The sequence below is a fragment of the Trichechus manatus genome, unplaced genomic scaffold (assembly GCF_000243295.1).
Source record: "Trichechus manatus latirostris isolate Lorelei unplaced genomic scaffold, TriManLat1.0 scaffold00125, whole genome shotgun sequence".
In the NCBI taxonomy this organism is placed as follows: Eukaryota; Metazoa; Chordata; class Mammalia; order Sirenia; family Trichechidae; genus Trichechus; species Trichechus manatus.
This window is the reverse complement of record NW_004444061.1, coordinates 5,486,220-5,505,684: the sequence shown is the minus strand read 5'-3', so window position 1 is coordinate 5,505,684 and position 19,465 is coordinate 5,486,220. Positions and strand designations below refer to the sequence as shown.

The window sequence follows — 19,465 nt, the reverse complement described above, 5'->3', positions numbered from 1 at the left end:
CCATTAACGAGCAGCCTTTTTTATTAAAAAAAAAAAAAAAAAAGAGGAAATAGCTTCCTTTTTTTAAAAATGTAATTCAGGATTACCTTAAATTTACTCACTGTAAATCTAGTCTAATTTTTACTGTACATGCCACACCACCCACATGTGGATGTGTCATCTTTTCAGGAAATACCTTCAAAGTTCTACAACACCCAGCTTACTACGTTATAAGCTTCTTCCCCTCAAGGATAGGGACCATGTCTCTCTATTCCCCAGACCACCTACCAAAGTATTTAGCACATAGCAAAATATTTCACTTCTACTGTTTTAAACAATCCTTCCTTTTTCAACCTGCTTATATAATCCCCAATTAGAGCTAAGCTTATCAAGACAAAGGCTGTACTGTTCTACTTGTTTGTGACATCTTCAAATTCTATGTTAAATTTCCAAGTCATTAGCCTTTTTAAAATTCCATCCGGTTTAAGTGCTTTCCAAGGGATTTCTTTAGTAACTTCTCTGCGATACAGGCAGATAGTGTAATAGAGCTTCCTGAGAAAGCTTTAGCTGGATTTGCTGTTTTATTTTCTAAACTGGATGCGGTGGGTTAGGTGATGATCCTTATATTATTCTCTATTTCGTATGTCTGAAATATGTCATAATGGAAGGAAGGAAGGTAGGTAGGCTGGATGGTTCAAAGAGACCTGGGAAAACTCCACTATTATAATAGTTGTACAAAGTTTGGCTTAGTTTTCTCACCTGTAAGGTGGGGAAAATAGCTCTCCCTACCTCAGAGATACTGTGAAGACGAAACAAGGTAAATAAATGTCTTGGCGGATATCCATTAGTTTGAGGATGGAGAGGGCATCTCATACTACCCATCCTGCTATTAGTACCCCAGTAGGAGAAAACCAAGGACTAGCACCTAAAGAATATAACTGCAGGACAATAGGGTAGAAAAAACTTGGCTGATTAGTCATGCACCCTGGTGGCACAGTTAATTAAGCACTATGGCTGCGAACCAAAAGATTGGCAGTTCAAATCCACCAGCCCCTCCCTGGAAACCCTATGGGGCAGTTCTACTCTGTCCTATAGGGTCACTATGAATCGGAATTGACTTGATAGCAACGGGTTTGGTTTGGTTTTTTTTAAGCCACAAGTATTAAAAAATTTTGCCTTCTTTTTCTGGGACATTGAAAGGAATGGCAAATACAACAACAGTTCCACTTATGGTAGTGACTGTCTAAAAAATGAAGTTCAAATGTCCACTTTCGGGCTGAACCTCTTTGGACGTTTCTTGGATTTGGCAGGGGGAAGTGTGAGGCTGTTCCATTTCTGTCACTCCTGGCATTGCCATGCATATAAAAAAACATCAAGGCTTCATTTTTCCTATAAGCCTTGGCAGCACTACTCCACAACAGCTGACATCAGTCACAGCAAACTGGATTCGCACTGAGCAATCTGGGCTGCATGCCTTTCCCCAATCCTATGCATTAATTTACAAAATGGCAAGAGGAGAAATAAAATTCCACTTTACACACATCTCACAAAATAGGCTAAATACAGGCTTATTCTGTTTGTTCATCTTGTGCTTTGGTTTTCAATGTCTGAAAGAGTTCCAGCACTAAGTCCACTACATTAGTTACAAAAGCTTAGTTTACATCTGAACACACCTATGTGCAATTTCTCTTTGTTGCTTCTCCCCAGTCTAATACACCACCCCAAATTCATAAGACCTAACCCTAAGGGAAAATTACTACAGTCTAAATCTGAGTCACCTTGTGGTAAAGTTAACTCATCTTCTAGATAACCAACTGAGAACCACAAAACGTCCACACTGATCATTCTTATACTACCTGTGCTTCATTTACCATCTAATTTTAGACTGAATGACTTGAATCCATGAGTCTCAAGTCTACATGTTGCCTCTTACAGTTTAAGTTATCCACTTTGATAATGAAGAATCCGTCTATAAACCCATATTCTAAATGCTTCCAGAAGCTTTGACATTTTATTACTACATACAAAACTTTGTTATTACACTAGGTCCTTGTTATAATCGAATTTCCCAAAGGAGAGAATTTATTATAAACCAGTCTCATCTTGAATCACATTCAAGGAAGTCACTTGTTAAAGCATTGTCCCCGATTACAATGATTTTAAGCAAGGCCAGGGGTTGAGAGCTGTAGTTAATTGGAAATTAACCTTTATTCAATGCCTGTTCTAAATTTTTTTTTCCTTCTGCTACCACACTACCTGTTTAGTCTACTCTCTTCATCTAAGTGAATACCACTGATCCAAGGATAGACTCTTCATGTTTTAGTGGTCAGCTAGGTGTTCCATTTGGCTCGTTTTATCAAAGCCAAATCCTCAATCTGGCCTTCCTTATGAAGTTTTTGAGATAATGTTTATATAGTGTTGTTGTTCAAGGTGCTATCAAATTGGTTCCGACTCACAACAACTCTGTGTACAACAGAACGAAACACTGCCCGGTCCGGCACAATCCTCACAATCATTGTTATGTTTAAGCCCATTGTTGCAGCCACTGCGTCAATGCATCTCAATGAGGGTCTTCCTCTTTTTCGGTGACCCTCCATTTTACCAAGCATGATGTTCTTCTCCAGGGACTAGACCCTCCTGATAACATGTCCAAAATACTTAAGACAAAGTCTTGCTATCCACCCTTTTAGGGAGCATTCTGGCTGTATTCTTCCAAGACAAATTTGTTCATTCTGGCAGTCAATGGTATATTCAATGTTCTTTACCGTCACCATAATTCTAAGGTGTCAATTCTTCTTAGGTCTTCCTTATTCGTTGTCTAGCTTTCGCATGCATATGCGAAAATACCATGGCTTGGTCAGGTGCACCTTAGTCCTCAAAGTGACATCTTTGCTTTTTAACACTTTAAAGCGGTCTTTTGCAGCAGATCTTTCCAATGCAATGCGTCATCTGATTTCTTGACTGCTGCTTCCACGAGTGTTGATTATGGATCCAAGTAAAATGAAATCCTTGACAACTTCAATCTTTTCTCTATCATGATATTGCTTATTGGTCCAGTTGTGAGGATATTTGTTTCTACGTTGAGGTGTAATCCATACTGAAGGCTGTAGTCTCTGATATTCATCAGTAAGTGCTTCAAGTCCTCTTCACTTTCAGCAAGCAAGGATCTGTTATCTGTATATTGCAGGTTGACAGTCTTCCTTAATTAGTCTTCCTCCAATCCTGATGCTGTGTTCTTCTTTATATAACACAGCTTTTCGGATTGTGTGTGCTGTATACAGACTGAATAAGTATGGCGAAAGGATACAACCCTGATGCATACCTTTCCTGATTTTAAACCATGCAGTATCTCCTTGTTCTGTTCGAATGACTGCCTCCTGGTGTATGTACAGGTTCCTCGTGAGCACAATTAAGTGTTCTGGAATTCCCATTCTTCACAATATTATCCATAATTTGTTATGATCCACATAGTCGAATGCCTTTGCACAGTCAATAAAACATAGGTAAACATCTTTCTGATATTCTCTGCTTTCAGCCAAGATCCATCTGACATCAGAAATGATATTTCTCATTCCACGTCCTCTTCTGAATCTGGCTTGAATTTCCGGCAGTTCCCTGTCAATGTACTGCTGCAACCGTTTTTTAATTATCTTCAGCAGAATTTTACTTCCCTGTGATATTAACGACATTGTTTGATAATTTCTGCATTCTGTTGGATCACCTTTCTTTGGAAAGGGCACAAATACGGATCTCTTCCAGTCAGTTGGCCAGGTAGCTGACTTCCAAGTTTCTTGGCACAGACAAGTAAGCACCTCCAGTGCTGCATCCGTTTGTAGAAACATCTCAATTGGCATTCCATCAATTCCCAGAGCCTTGTTTTTTGCCAATGCCTTCATTGCAGTTTGGACTTCTTCCTTCAATACCATTGGTCCTTGGATCATATGCTACCTCCTGAAATGGAACGTCGACCAATTCTTTTTGGTACAGTGACTCTGTGTATTTCTTCCATCTTCTTTTGATGCTTCCTACATCATTCAATATTTTGCCCACAGAATCCTTCAAAACTGCAACTTGAGGCTTGAATTTTTAATTCAGTTCTTTCAGTTTGAGAAATGCTGGCCATGTTCTTCTCTTTTGGTTTTCTAACTCCAAGTCTTTGAACATTTCATTATAATACTTTACTTTGTCTTCTTGAGTTGCCCTTTGAAATCTTCTGTTCGCCTCTTTTACTTCATCATTTCTTCCATTCACTTTTGCTACTCTACATTCAAGAGCAAGTTTCAGAGTCTCTTCTGACATATATTTTGATATTTTCTTTCTTTCTTGTCTTTTTAATGACCTTTTGCTTTCTTTGTGTATCATGTCCTTGATGTCATCCCACAACTCATCTGATCTTCAGTCATTAGCCTTCAATGCATCAAATATATTCTTAAAATGGTCTCTAAACTCAGGTGGGACATACTTAAGGTTGTACTTTGGCTCTTGTGGACTTGCTTTAATTTTCTTCAGCTTCAACTTGAACTGGCGTATGAGCAACTGATGGTCTGTTCAGCAGTCAGCCCCGGCCTTGTTCTCACTGATGATATTAAGCTTCTCCATCATCTCTTTCCACAGATACAGTTCATTTGATTCTTGTGTATTCCATCTGGCAAGGTCCACATGTATAGTCACTGTTTATGTTGTTAAAAAAAGTATTTGCAATGAAGAAGCTGTTGGTCTTGCAAAATTCTATTGTGTGATCTCTTATGTCATTTCCATCACTAAGGCCATTATTTTCCAACTACTGATCCTTCTTTGTTTCCAACTTTCACATTCCAATCACCAGTAATTATCAATGCATCTTGACTGCATGTTTGATCAATTTCAGACTGCAGAAGATGGTAAAAATCTCCAGTTTCTTCATCGTAGTTGGTCGGTAAATTTGAATAATAGTCATATTAACTGGTCTTCCTTGTAGGCGTATGGATATTATCCTATCACTGACAGCATTGTACTTTAGGATAAATTTTGAAATGTTCTTTTTGACAATGAACGCGACAGCGTTCCACTTTAATTCGTCATTCCCAGCATAGCAGACCATATCACTGTCTGATTCAAAATGGCCAATACCAGTTCATTTCAGCTCACTAATGCCTAGACTATCTATCTTCAAGCGTTCCATTATACAGTAGGCACTCAATAAATGGCAGCCTTTATCATCAATATTTAGCAGTGTTCACCCTTTGCTATTAATATTCATCTTCCCTTACTCATCTCATATATTCACTTATTATATCTCTAACCCCTACCCATCAAGGCAACTGACTTCCCTCCCTCTCTCATGCATCTAACTCCTAACTTCATTTTTTTATCTCAAGTGATTCATCCAGAATAGAGCAAGCTTATAAACACTGTACATGTTTAACTGTTTATGAAGTTCTCATATAAATGTACTAATTCAACATTTTATAAACCATGTGGGGTAAAGGACCTAGTTTTACACTAAGTAAGGTGACTTTTGTCCTTGGCTCCAGAGAAGTAACCACTGGAGTAACTGGGGTGCCTTGGTCTGGACTTTCAGGCCACAGCTGAGAATTTGTGCTGGTGAGTGGGGGCTGGCCAGCCCAGGAAAGACTCACCTACGAAGCCAATATCAACTAGTCTGAGGAGACATGATTTAGCCTGTTGTGCAGGACTGGCCAATAAAAGTCCAGAACAGTAAAGATCCAAGGGATTCCTAGTGGATGAGAACATCTGCTCTCAGGAGGGTAGCATGTAACCTTGGGACATGGAAATGGAAGCTCCACATTGGGAATCTGTCATTGTAAGTATGGTATTGTTGTTGTTGTTAGGTGCCATCAAGTCGGTTCCAACTCACAGCGACCCTATGTACAGTAGAATGAAACACTGCTCGGTCCTGCGCCATCCTCACAATCGTTGTTATGCTGTGTTGCAGCCACTGTGTCAAGTATGCAGCCACTGTGTCAAGTATGGTACACTCTCTGTGAATCCTATGAGTCATTCCAGTGAATTATCTAACCCAAAGGGGCAGTAGAAGCCAGCAGGTCAGAAAGTAAGGGTATTGTCCAACAAAGAGAACTTCGAAGAGAAAATCACCAAATCAATACCATTTACAATAGCCCCAGAAGATAAAATACTTAGGAATAAATCTAACCAGAGATGTAAAAGACCTATACAATAAAAACTACAAGACACTACTGCAGGAAACCAAAAGAGACCTGCATAAGTGGAAAACATACCTTGCTCATGGATAGGAAGACTCAACATTGTGAAAATGTCAATTCTACCCAAAGCGTTCTACAGATACAATACAATCCGGATCCAAATTCCAATGGCATTTTTTAATGAGATGGAGAAACAAATCACCAACTTCATACGGAAAGGGAAGAAGCCCCAAGTAAGTAAAGCATTACTCAAGAAGAACAACAAAGTGGGAGGCCTCACACTAGCTGGTTTTAGAACCTATTATACTGCCACGGTACTCAAAACAGCCTGATACTGATACAACAACAGATACATAGATCAATGGAACAGAATTGAGAATCCAGATGGAAATTCATCCATCTATGAGCAGCTGATTTTTCACAAAGGCCCAAAGTCCATTAATTGGGGAAAAGACAGTCTGTTTAACAAATGGTGCTGGCATAACTGGATATCCATCTGCAAAATACTGAAACAAGACCCATACCTCACACCATGCACAAAAACTAACTCAAAATGGATCAAAGACCTAAATATAAAATCGAAAATGATAAAGATCATGGAAGAAAAAATAGGGACAATGCTAAGAGCCCTAACACATGGCATAAACAGAATACAAAATATTACTAACAATGCACAAACACCAGAAGAAAAACTAGATAACTGGGAGTTCCTAAATATCAAACAATTACACTCATCAAAAGACTTCACCAAAAGAGTAAAAAGACAACCTACAGACTGGGAAAAAAATTTGGCTGCAACAAATCCAATCAGCATCTAATCTCTAAAATCTACAAGATACTGCAAAACCTCAACAACAAAAAGACAAATAACCCAGTTAAAAAAATGGGTAAAGGATATGAACAGGCACTTCACCAAAGAAGACATTCAGGCAGCTAACAAACACATGAGGAAATGCTCACGATCATTAGCCATTAGAGAAATGCAAATCAAAACTACAATGAGATACCATCTCACCCCAACAAGGCTAGCATTAATCCAAAAAACACAAAATAATAAATGTTGGAGAGGTTGTGGAGAGACTGGAACACTTACACACTGTTGGTGGGAATGTAAAATGGTACAATCACTTTGGAAATCAATTGGGCACTTCCTTAAAAAGCTAGAAATAGAAGTACCATATGATCCAGCAATCCCACTCCTTGGAATATATCCTAGAGAAAGAAGAGCCATCACATGAATAGGTATATACACACCCATATTCACTGTAGCACTGTTCACAATAGCAAAAAGATGGAAACAACCCAGGTGTCCATCAATGGACAAATGCATAAACAAATTACGGTATATTCACACAATGGAATACTACACTATAATAAAGAACAACGATGAATTCGTGAAATATAACACGGAGGAATCTGGAGGGCATTATGCTGAGTGAATTTAGTCAATCACAAAAGGACAAATATTGTATAAGACCACTATTACAAGAACTCAAGAAAAGGTTTAAACACAGAAGAAAACATTCTTTGATGGGTTTGAGGGTAGGGAGTGAGGGAGACGGGTATTCACTAACTAGATAGTAGACAAGAATTATCTTAGGTGAAGGGAAGGACAACACACACTACAGGGGAAGTCAGCACAACTTGACTAAACCAAAAGCTAAGACGTTTCCTGAATACAATCAAACACTTCGAGGGACAGAGTGGCGGGGGTCTGGGGACCATGGTTTCAGGGGACATCTAGGTCAACTGGCATAACAAAGTTTATTAAGAAAATGTTCTGCATCCTACTTTGGTGAGTGGCATCTGGGGTCTTAAAAGCTTGCAAGTGGCCATCTAAGATGCATCAGTTGGTCCCAACCCACCTGGAGCAAAGGAGAATGAAGAACACCAAAGACACAAGGAAAATATTAGCCTAAGAGACAGAAGGGGCCACATAAACCAGAGACTCCATCAGCCTGAGACCAGAAGAACTAGATGGTGCCTGGCTACCATCAATGACCGCCCTGACAGGGAACACAACAGAGAGTTCCTGATGGAGCAGGAGAAACATGGGGTACAGAACTCAAATTCTAGTAAAAAGACCAGATTTAATGGTTTGACTGAGACTGGAGGGATCCTGGAAGACATGGCCCCTGGACTCTGTTAGCCCAAAACGAAAACCATCCCCAAGGCCAACTCTTCAGACAAAGATTAGACGGGACTATGGGACACAATACGATACTCATGAAGAGTGTGCTTCTTTGTTCAAGTAGATACATGAGACTAAATGGGCAGCTCCTATCCGGAGGTGAGATGAGAAGGTAGAGAGAGTCAGGAGCTGGTTGAATGGACACAGGAAATCCAGGGTGGAAAGGAGGAGTGTGCTGTCACAGGACAGGGAGAGCAACTAGGGTCATGTAACAATGTATGTATAAATTTTTGTATGAGAAACTAACTTGAATTGTAAACTTTCACTTAAAGCACAATTGAAAAAAAAGAAGGGGTGTTGTGTGGACTTCCCAAATTTGTAGCTGGCATCTGCCTATCTGGCAGTCTGAGAACAGTGTCCTTTTAATTTGTGAGCTCTGACCTAGCGGCTAGGGTCAGAGAGAGTGCCACAGGGGCAGCTGGCAACAGGGTGAAGTAGGAATGTGAGGACTGGATCAATCTCCACATTTTGAGGATTGGATTTGTGCTGATCCTTATCATGCAAGTAATACACTGGGTTAGCAGCTGAGGCCAAAAGGGTTATCAGGGAGGGTACCTGTTTCTGAGGGAGTTCTACTTTGGTCACAGAAATATGTAAGCAAATAATGGCAAGACAATATAACCAATGACATAGCGACATGGGAAGGCTGTACGGTTTGTTTATATCGGATGGTGAAAAGGTTTCAACTTACAGATTTACAGTGGGTTCCTGAAACTTTTATGTTGAAAGGATTCTGAAGTTCCACCCAGGTTCCATTAAAGAGTATTGTGATTAATTAATGTCTGCCATGGAAATTGCAGAACACATGCCATATCTTAGACTTTCTTGGTATAACAGAAAGAGCAGGGAACTTGGAATCACACGGACAAAATGGGTGGCTTAACCGGTAAGCATGATATGCACCAGCTTACAGTAAGCCAGGTATGCACAGGCTTAACTGTGTTTATTTACTAATCAGTAGTCCACAATTTCACCTGGTTTTCACCACATCTTTGTGGTGGTGAAAACACTTCTGATGTGGTCAAAACCAGGTGAAATTGTGCACTATAGTAAGTAAGCACAATTAAGCCTGTGCATACCCTGCTTATTGGGTAACCTATCCCTAGCATAAGTCTGAAAGCCAGCTATCAGCTCTGTGATCTTTGCCAAGTTTCTTAACCTCTAAGCCTTAACTTCTCATCTGTAACTTGGGAATGGATGAGAATTATCTTACAGGGTAGTTGTAAGGATTTAATGAGATAATGTTTGTAAAGTACCTGGCAAAGAGCCAGTGCTCCACAAACACTGGCTTCCTCTTCCTTGAGGAGCACTACTGGGCCTGAATATGGCTACCTAAAGCTCAGTTGTTAAGTGAATTGCTCAGGTCACTAATTTCTAAAGAAGCAAATCCAGGTGCAACCCACTCATATTTTTACTCTAGAACCATAAGGTGTCCCCAAACATTCTCATATCAGATTTTCTACAAAAAAAAACACTAGATGTGGAAACCATTTAAATCATCTAAGAATTATCAATCATTGAGTTAGCAAATTAAGCACACGAATGCCCTCCTCTCGACCCAGCTTTATCCATGCAACTAGCAGTTAATAAATGCTCTCTATGCACCAATCTTAAACCCAAATTGCTATGTTCAACCAAAAGGCTCTCTCCCACTCCTATCTGCTAACTGAAGCCTAACCTCACTACAGAGGGTAACCCTGCTGCTATTCTAGTAAACTCTCCTGTGTTCATCCCAGCCTCACAATTACAACTTCTAATTCTATATCCTGTTACCATTTTCGTCTTCCACTTGGAGTACAGCAGAATCCCTGATACAGATTTGGATACTCCCTACCAAATCACATACATAATTAAAATGCAACTATGCTATAAGCCCGATAACCCTGAGCCCAACATCCACAGTAACAAGGGCCCTATTGATGCAAACTACAAGATATTTTATTATTAAAACAATTTAATGTTTGCATGACTCTACATGAAGTCAGACAGGATTTTTATGCCAAGTCTATTTATTTGCTGAATGATCTTAAGTCAGTTATTTGATGTTAGTTTTCTCGTTTTAAAAATGGTATCATAAGAGCATTCTGAGACTAAGCAATGTATGTAAAGCACTTAGAATAGTGCCTGCCACGTGACAAAACAAACCAAACCAAACCCATTACTGTCAAGTTCGTTTGGACTCATAGCGACCCTATAGGACAAAGTAGGACTGCCCCATAGGGTTTCCAAGGTTGTAATCTTTACGGAAGCAGACTGCCACATCTTTCTCCCGCCAAGTGGCTGGTGCGTTCGAACTGCCAACCTCTTGGTTAGCAGCCAAGTGCTTAACAACTGTGCCACCAGGGCTCCTTTTTGCCACGTGATAGGTAATAATAATTTCAAACATGTATATAAAGCTTATTATGCTTTACTTATGTTAAGTAGTTTACTTATATTAATTCATTTAATCCTCATAAAAACCAAGATAGGCAATGTCCCTATTTTATGGAGGGGAAACTGAGGCATAGAGATAGTAAGTGGCTCCTGTGAAACTAAAACAAATTTACCAATTCAACTTAAAAGTTAATACTAATAAAATTCAAATCAACTGTACTGATTTGATTTGACTGATGTTTCACTGAAACTAAACCACTGCCAGCAACACATACATAGTAGTGACCTCTACGATTATGGCAGACATTCTTTTTAAGTTGGTTGTTTCCTTTACTGTACACCGTAGGCTGGATGAGGATTCAATTCTCTCTCCATATTTCTCTGTTGGAAGTACTGTGAAACCATCATGAAACCTTCTTTCCTATAGTGAGCTGGGAAGTCATTTAGTCATAAAGCATCATACTACGTCTATCCTCTTCCTGTGTGGCCGTCAGTCGATTCTGACTCACAGTAACCCTACATACAGAGCAGAATTCTCCCATAGGGTTTCCAAGGCTGTAATCTATATGGAAACAGATTGCCACATCTTTCTGCCTTGGAGTGACTGATAGGTTCAAACCGCCAACCTTTCAGTTAGCAGCCTAGCGCTTAACCAATGCGTCACCAGGGCTCATATCTTATTAGTCAAAGACAATCAGTAGTAGCATTGGCACAATGAGGTGGTAAACAAAAATCCAAGGAGCCTAATATCCTTTGCAGATGATTCACAATATACTTCTACTGATTTTTCCCTCTATGACTTCAAACAAAATTTATGATTTTTAAAATCAGAATTTATGCCCCACGCCTCCACAATCTAGTTTAAGAAACACCGCTGTAAGTCCAGGGTTCTTAACCAGGGTTCCACAGATTCCCTGAAATTCGGGGGAGTGGTGAACTTGGTACCATGTACTTTATTTTATGCACTTAAAAACAGTTTGAGAAAGCATCCAGAGGTTTCATCAGATTGCCAAAGGCGTCCATAACACAAAAACAGTTAGGAATCCCCACTTAGGTAGTCAAGGCTCCAAGGGAGTCTAAGATCAGCATATAAAAATTCTCAGAACAGAACCAAGAGATGCTGTGCAAATACCAGCCCAAAAATGACCCAATGTCCTGAGGAAACCTGTGAACATGAAGAAAGTTGGCCTCCAAACAAGGCCCTGGAGGTACAATTCAAGTCTAAATCAGCTCTCTGCTAGCTCCCTCTACCCCATTCAACAAGACTGCAGAACATTTTCCACCCCATTCAACAAGTCTGGAGAACATTTTTTAATTACAAAGAACCTCTCTCTGGCTGGGCTGGGCTCTGTACAAGCATCAGCATGCCTTCAGCAACCTCCAAGTTATGTGCCATTACACCCATTTTACAAGATGATGTAACTAAGGCCAGAAAGTAAAGTAACTTGCCTAAGGTCATTAAACCAATGGTGCTGGAGCTGGGCTACGAATTTGGGTCCAACTGTCTTTGGTCTTGTCCCTCCCGCCATGCCATGCTTCCTCTCCCTTAGGGAGCTCCCTCTCCCTGGCTCATCTGATTCATCTCATTTTTGACAGAGAAGAGGCCATCCACAGCTATTTAGTGGCAGGGCTGAGGCTGAACTGAGGCTTCAAACGCTCCTTATTTATTGCTGTTTCTTCTACTCTATGCCACCATTCTTGCTATTTTAGAATAAAATACAATTTCCCCAAAATCTAAGTGATTTTGCATTTTCATCAGGGCAGGGCTCTAATCAGTATTACTTTCAGCACAGTCCTTGGAATACAGAAGGTGCTCAATCAATATTTGTTGAATTCATTTTGAGGATTCCATTAAAAATTTATGATAAACTTTTTGATCAAATCTGCTAGCAAATATTTATTGTTTGAGTCAAACTAAATCTTTGTTCCCCACAAGTGCAACTTTCTTCATTCATTCAATCAATTCTGGCTCAGGTCCAACCACCTTAATGGCACCCAGTGAAGAACGGAGTCTCAAAGACTCATAGGATGTAGATCTTGCCTCTATAGTAACTGCCCTCTGAAAGAGCAGGGGGTACTAGAATGCAGAATAGAAAGAACCCTGAGAAGTATTGATAAAGTATCAGCGGCAATCAATGTGAGAGAACCATGACCAGGAGGTGGTGGTGGAAGACCAGGGAGGATTTCATGAAACTGGTTATACATTTTGGTATACAGTTTTGAAACTATGGGAGATTTCTCCCTTTTAAAATCTACCACCTATCATGTCCCTAAGTATTTTGGGTCACATTATAGCCAACTTTGTGGCTGTCCTAGTCGAGTTCTTGGCATTTCATAGGCAGAGCTTTCAAACAGGTTAATTAGAAAAGTCAAGAACTAGAGAGACCATTTTTACTGCCCAAGTTAAAAAAAAAAATACTACTCAAAATAAAACTAGAGATTTTCTGTATCAAGAAGCATTTATAAAGTGAAAATGTGCTTGGTCTACAGACAGCAAATAAAACAAGTTAAACATTTTGGGTAGCCATTAAAATAAAAAAATTTTAAAAAAGCACTTTACCAAATATCCTGGCTTAGAAGGGGATCACGCCTCCAGGGGCTGCCTACGTGGATCTCTAGAACCCAGGATGTGATTTTCAGGACTTGTTGCGGAATTTCACAATCAAGCATTCTGGCTTCCCTGTTCGTACATGAACCGTAGAAAGTTCCTGAAACGGCTACGATCGATCGACTTGACGTTTCACTGCTTTTCTTTGAATGTTTAAGGTTCAGTGCTTGGTGGGGAGAGATCACCAAACAATGGGGATGCCTGAACGCTACAGCACAGCAGGGGGTAAGGAGTCCCAGATCCGCAGGCTACAGAAGTCCCCAACCCACCCCAGGGCATCAAAGTAGTCCCCGGAAAGGTCGCCCTCAGCACTTATGGTACTCCGGGGCGCGGGACCCCGAGACTCGGGCCCCGGCCTCTCCCTCCGTCAGCGGAAAGAGAACCAGGGCTGGAGCACGGAGCCCAAGGATACTTTCTCACGTCGCCTAAAACGCAGATTAGCAGCAACACGAAACTCTCGAGACTGCCTTTCCTCCTGAGAACAGGTATTGAGAAATTAAAAGGTCACGCACGATTACTGATCTGCTCCCGAGGGCCCAGGATCCTAGGGCAGGGCCGGGGCGGCCTCGGGGAGATGCCGCGGGCAGGTGTGTGCGAGGATCGGGGCGCAGGGGTGAGAAGGACCCTGCGGACGCAAATGAGGGCTGGGATGGGGATAGCAGAGAGCACGAGGCCTTGCAGGGCGGCCAGAGGACTGCGGGAGGCTGTGAATACACCCCTTCCCCAACGTCAGCGGCGCCGCGGAATAACCCCCATGCCGCTACTCACTCGAGTCCAATGCTGGAGCCGACACGGTGGGTGAAAAGAGACGCCGGAGTGAACGCTCAGGCCAGTAGCGGAGCCGCGGCGGAACGCGCGCCGGCGCCTTTTAAAGAGTCGGACTAGGCGTGGCCTGCACAAGCCCCGCCCCCTCCGCGCCCCGCGGATTCCGGGACCTGCTCCTGCGGGTTGGGGCATCTCTGGAGGGGGGCCGCCCCGGCTCCGCGCCCAGCAAAGGAGGAACAAACAAAAGGCAGGACTCCCGCCCCTTCCTGCTGTGTCCCGTCCCGCAGGCATCTTCCCACGTCTCGGGGCGACTCCCGCCAGCTTGACCCCCTAGCTCCCCGCCCCAAATGGGACCTGGCTGTTTCCAGAGCAATGAGGAGTTGGAACAGGGGACTTCCTTACCCACTAGTGAGGTCAGTCCGCGGACTGTCCCATCGGGAAGCAACCCAGGTAGCCCTACGACGGACCCTTCCAACCGCGGGCGACCATTCCTTCTTCAGATCCAAGGTCGAGGAGGCTCCAGCAGTAAAAAAAAATCAGCCAAAAGGTCATACCACCGGACGTCGGGGGTTTCCGCCACCCCCGCCCCCTTGCGTTATCCTCGTAAGTAAACTCAACGTGATTAACTTCTCCAGTGGACAAATATTCTCTGGTCTAATTTCCAGCTTCTCGGAATCCGCTACCTTCCTGTTCTTAAACAGAGAAATTTCTCATCCAGACTAAATAAATGACGTTATGAAAACGCCTCAATCCCGAAGGTTTTGCAGTTCCCACCAGAGGGGGAGCTGCTGCGGGGAAAGAAATCCAAGGCCTGGCAGAAAAGGCGCCAAAGGACTCTGGGTTTCTATTCGTTGTGTCCGAAAAGCCCAGGGATGCTAGTGAGAACCAAAGGGACCTACTATCTTAGATGAAGGATCTTTACGAGATGAAAAGGAAAATAAATAATAACTGTCTCTATCTGGTCCACATTTGGGGCCTACTGATGACTACTCTGCCAGAAGCTATGATACCTGAGAATTGATGTTTGTGGGTTGGGAAGTCCAAAAAGGCAGTGACCAAAACCAACCCTCCTGTTACAGAAGCATTAACTCCTGTCACTAACTCCTCCTGTCTCTGGTGTGGAGTTTCTCAGCCTCAACACTATTGATATTTTGGTCTGTGCATTGTAGGATGTTTAGCAGCATCCCTGGCCTCTATGGCGCTAGATGGCAGTAGCACCTATTCCTGTTCCAGTCCCCACCCCCCCAACCAAAAATGTCTCCAAAAACCAAACCCTTTACCATGGAGTGGATTCTGACTCATAGCGACCCTACAGGACAGAGTACAACTGCTCCTGCCCCCAAAGGGTTTCCAAGGCTGTAATCTTTACGGACACAGACTGCCATATCTTTCTCCTGCAGACTGGTGGGTTTGAACTTCCAACCTTTGGGTTAGCAGCCCAGTGCTTTAACTACTGTTCCACCAGGGCTCCTTAAAATGTCTCCAGACATAGCTAAATGCCCCCTGGGGAGGGTCAGTAGTTGAGAACCACTGCTGCATGATAAAGTGCAGAACTGGCTTGTAATATTACTGTTTTATTTCATATGCTGGGGCCCATCCAGAATAAACTCATTATAACAGCAGCCTTATTTTCTGCCCACCAAGTACTGTATAAGGAAAAAAAAAAGTGGTGATTGACATCCCCTGATATTGTGGCAGGAGTCTGGAAGTATTCCTTTCTTCTGTGAGGTTTTCTAAATATGGGCAACCCTTATTTTTTATGATATTAGCTAATGTAAGTGACTCTTGGGGCTGACATGAAAATTCTGTTCCTCAGATTCTACATTTGCTTTAGGTCTGCTGCTTACAGTACTAATTTTTTTCTTGCATAGGGTTGGGTGGTGTTTCTACTGAGTAAGGCAACTGTATCAGTGCATTTCATGCAGTACTAGTTTCAGCAAACCATTGTCCTCTGTCCCTACCCATGAGTTCTTGATGGCATCTCTGTGGAAGCAACCACCCTGACTTGTTTGCTTCTCATCATATTGTCGCTAAATTCCACAGCCACAACTTATCATTTGAAATTGTGCTTACTTCTGACCTGAAAGTATTTCTGCTATCTGTCCCCGTTAATGAAAGGAGCCGTGGTGGTGCAGTGGTTAAAGCCCTTGGCTGCTTACGGAGAGGTTTGCAGTTGAAACCCACCAGCTGCTCTGCAGGAGAAGAATGTGGCAGCCTGCTTCCATAGAAATTCACAGCCTTGGAAACCCTATGGGGCAGTTCCACTCCCTCCGATAGAGTCGCTAGCAACTGGATGGCAGCAGGTTTAGTTTTAGTCCATATTGGTATTTGTCTCAGTACATTTCAGTGAGTTTGATGTACAACATTTGATTTTGAAGAAATTAGTATTTATTGACATTTTTTCAATTTTATTTGTTGTTCAGAATATACTCAGCAAAATATACACCGATTCAACAGTTTCTACATGTACCATTTAGTGACATTGATTATATACTTCGAGTTGTGTATAGTGCCCGGACAGGGATAGATTACCCAATACGCAAGGGCTTACTTCTGCTTACTTACTCATCTGTACTGCACAATTTCACCTGTTTTTCACCACATCAAAGATATGATTCATCTGGGAATCTGGTTAAAATTTAAACTCTGATTCAGTATATCTGGGGTGGAAATGCAAATTCTCAGCAGGGGGTTGAATCAGAACGAACCGGTTTGAAGCCCCGGTTTTAAGTGTTTTCCAAAACAATCAAGAGCCTTCCAATAGAAAGCAATTTGTGAGCCTGGAGAAGAGAGAGTGAGATAAATTTGGAGAAAAATCAACCGTTTTTAATTTTAGATGGCTCTACTCTGTTTCACCTCTTCAACCCTGTAACAGGCAAATTTAAAGGTTAAATGTGTCCAGCAGGATGTTTCTTTCTCTTCCACTAAATGCACGTTATACTTGTAACAGCTACTTCATTCTCTGGAACCCATACTCCAATTTCCAGTCAAGCCGTCTGTCAAGGTCAATGTCCTAAGGCGAGTTGAATCAACATTGCCTTTCTTCATGACCTTGTGCTCCAAGGTCAGATTTTTCAAATATTTTTATTATTTTTACTTCATACCACTTTTTCTTAACAAAACTCTGAGTCATATGAGTGTGACTGTAAACACAAGAACCCTTTATTGTATGTCAGAGCAGGGATTCCTTCCCAGAAGCCAGCTAGGCCTATGGTAGAGAGAAAATTTTTAGCATATATTAAGTAAAGGAAAAAATAAATTCTTACATTGTAATCTACATGCTTAAGAATACAAAAGAAGCAGCTGTTCTACCTTATTTCTTAGCCAAGATTTAGTAGCAGCAGTGGAAATTCAAAATTATTCATTCTCAACCCTAATACTCTATGATGCATTTTCTGGCAGAAAAAAGAATAATACAAGTTGTATATGCATAAATTTTGAAAGGATGATTAGAGCAATGTCTTTTTCTTGATATGTCATAGCAGCTCTTTTTGTAACCTGCCATAAAGCCTTACTCCATACAACTTGCTTCGTTTCCCAGCCCTCTTTGTACAATAGGTACTATTTCCTCTTCAGTGCTATTATCTTCTATTACAGCATGATTTGTGATTTCTTTTCTACAAAAATTTTCTAGCTTTTCTAGCTCTGCTTATGCATTCTTATTATAGCAGAGTTTTCCTAGCTCTACTTGTGTGAAAGATCCATTAACTTTAACCTCCAAGATAGCCCATTCCATCCATTTTATTTTAACCTCTTAAATTACCCTATTTCACTTTTCCCCAGTATTCTCAGCAGATGACATTGCCTTCTCCTTCATTGGCATTTGCAACCACCAGCCAAGATTTCCTCAGCCTTCCTCCACTTTGTCTCTAAACATCCATATTTTCTCCCACGTTTGTACTTGCTGTCCCTGATCTCAAGGGAACAGATGGGTCTCTAACTCCTTAACAAAGATAACCACTCCACCTGTGCTTTTAAACATTCTTTCCACATTCTTTAGTTATACCTTCTTGCACTTCAATTTCTATGTCTCTACTGCTTACTTTGCTTACAAATTATAAAAATACTTGTTTATCCCAATTAAAAAAAGGTGATGAAATTTCTGACTCGTGTAGTAAGTATTTGTGGTTGCCTCTCCAGTATCCATTCCTCTTTCCCCAAGAGACCTTGGTTTCTGTTTGGGGTCCATGTGGTTTCAGGAAAGGTGACTCTACACCCTAGTTCAGAGTTGGAGCACTGGGACCTAGTTGGCTAAGCCAGTCAAGCCTTCCAGCTCTGACTTGGATGGGGGAGGGGTGACATAAGACCTAAGCCCATCCAATCAGAGTGAATCACGGAATCCTGCTGGTGTGCTAACACAGATCCATGCTCTCCTGTTCTGGAAGGGGCTGTGTACCTATATGAGACCTAGAGTTGTTGCAGCTATTCTTGCTAATACGAAGCTGGCCTGTGGATGATTCAGTACAGATAAGAGAACCAAGAAATAGAGCCAGAGCTCTGAACAAACTACTCATGAAGTCTATCTTACCAGCAGATATTTTCATTGTTGGAGCAAATAAATTCCCATTGATGTTTAATCCATTTTGAGATGGATTTTCTGTTACTTGTAATTAGGACTCCAAACTGAATGTAGTAGATTAAAAAATATGTCCACAAATTCTTTGATACTCCTCTCTTTAATAAGTAAAACTTAATTCTCCCCTTGAGCGTGGGCTAGATTTAGTGACTTGCTTCTAGTAAATGTTGTTATTAGGTGCCATTGAGTTGGCTCTGACTCAGATCTAGTAAATCGTATAAAGTGTGTGATTCTGAGACTAAGTGAAAAAAGGCATTGCACTTCTCCTTTTTCTCTCTCCATCTATGATTACTTGCTTGAGGGAAGCCAGCTGACATGTCAGGAGGACGCTCAAGCAGTCTATGGAGAGCCCATATGGTGAGGAATGGAGTTCTATGGCCAACAGCCCAGAGGAGCTGAGGCCTTCTGCCAACAAAAACAGGAGTGAGTTTGGAAGTGAATACTCCAGCCCTGTCAAACCTTGAAATGACTTCAGCCTTGGCCGTCACTTTGATTGCAACCTTGTAAGAGACCCTGAGACTCTACTTCTGTGCTCATCAGGGACTTCGTAATTGCCAAACCAATTACCATTTTTCAGTCCTTACCCTACTTGACCTCATGGTTATTGCACAACCTTGAATAAATATATGATTGTGTGCACATGCACAGAATGGAATCTTCTGAGAAAGGTTCTGCTTCTGAAGTTTCACACAAATGTTAAGTTCTGTCTTAAGATACCTGTCTGATGAGAAATGGGAATAAATTCTCAAAGTCACAACTACAAGGAAGCTTATTTCTTCCCTCCTTCCCCCCAAAAAAACTGTAAAATG

The 19,465-nt window shown here is 41.6% G+C and overlaps 1 protein-coding gene across 1 annotated transcript in view; it reads right to left on the bottom strand.

The window, feature by feature from the left end:
• CSRP2 (cysteine and glycine rich protein 2) overlaps positions 1 to 14,149 on the bottom strand; it is a 26,586-nt gene extending 12,437 nt beyond the window's left edge. The window contains exon 1 of the mRNA XM_004384620.2: positions 14,084 to 14,149. The gene's annotated coding sequence lies outside the window, so the exon portion shown is untranslated. The remainder of the gene's footprint in view (positions 1 to 14,083) is intronic.
• Between the last annotated feature and the right edge of the window lie 5,316 nt (positions 14,150 to 19,465).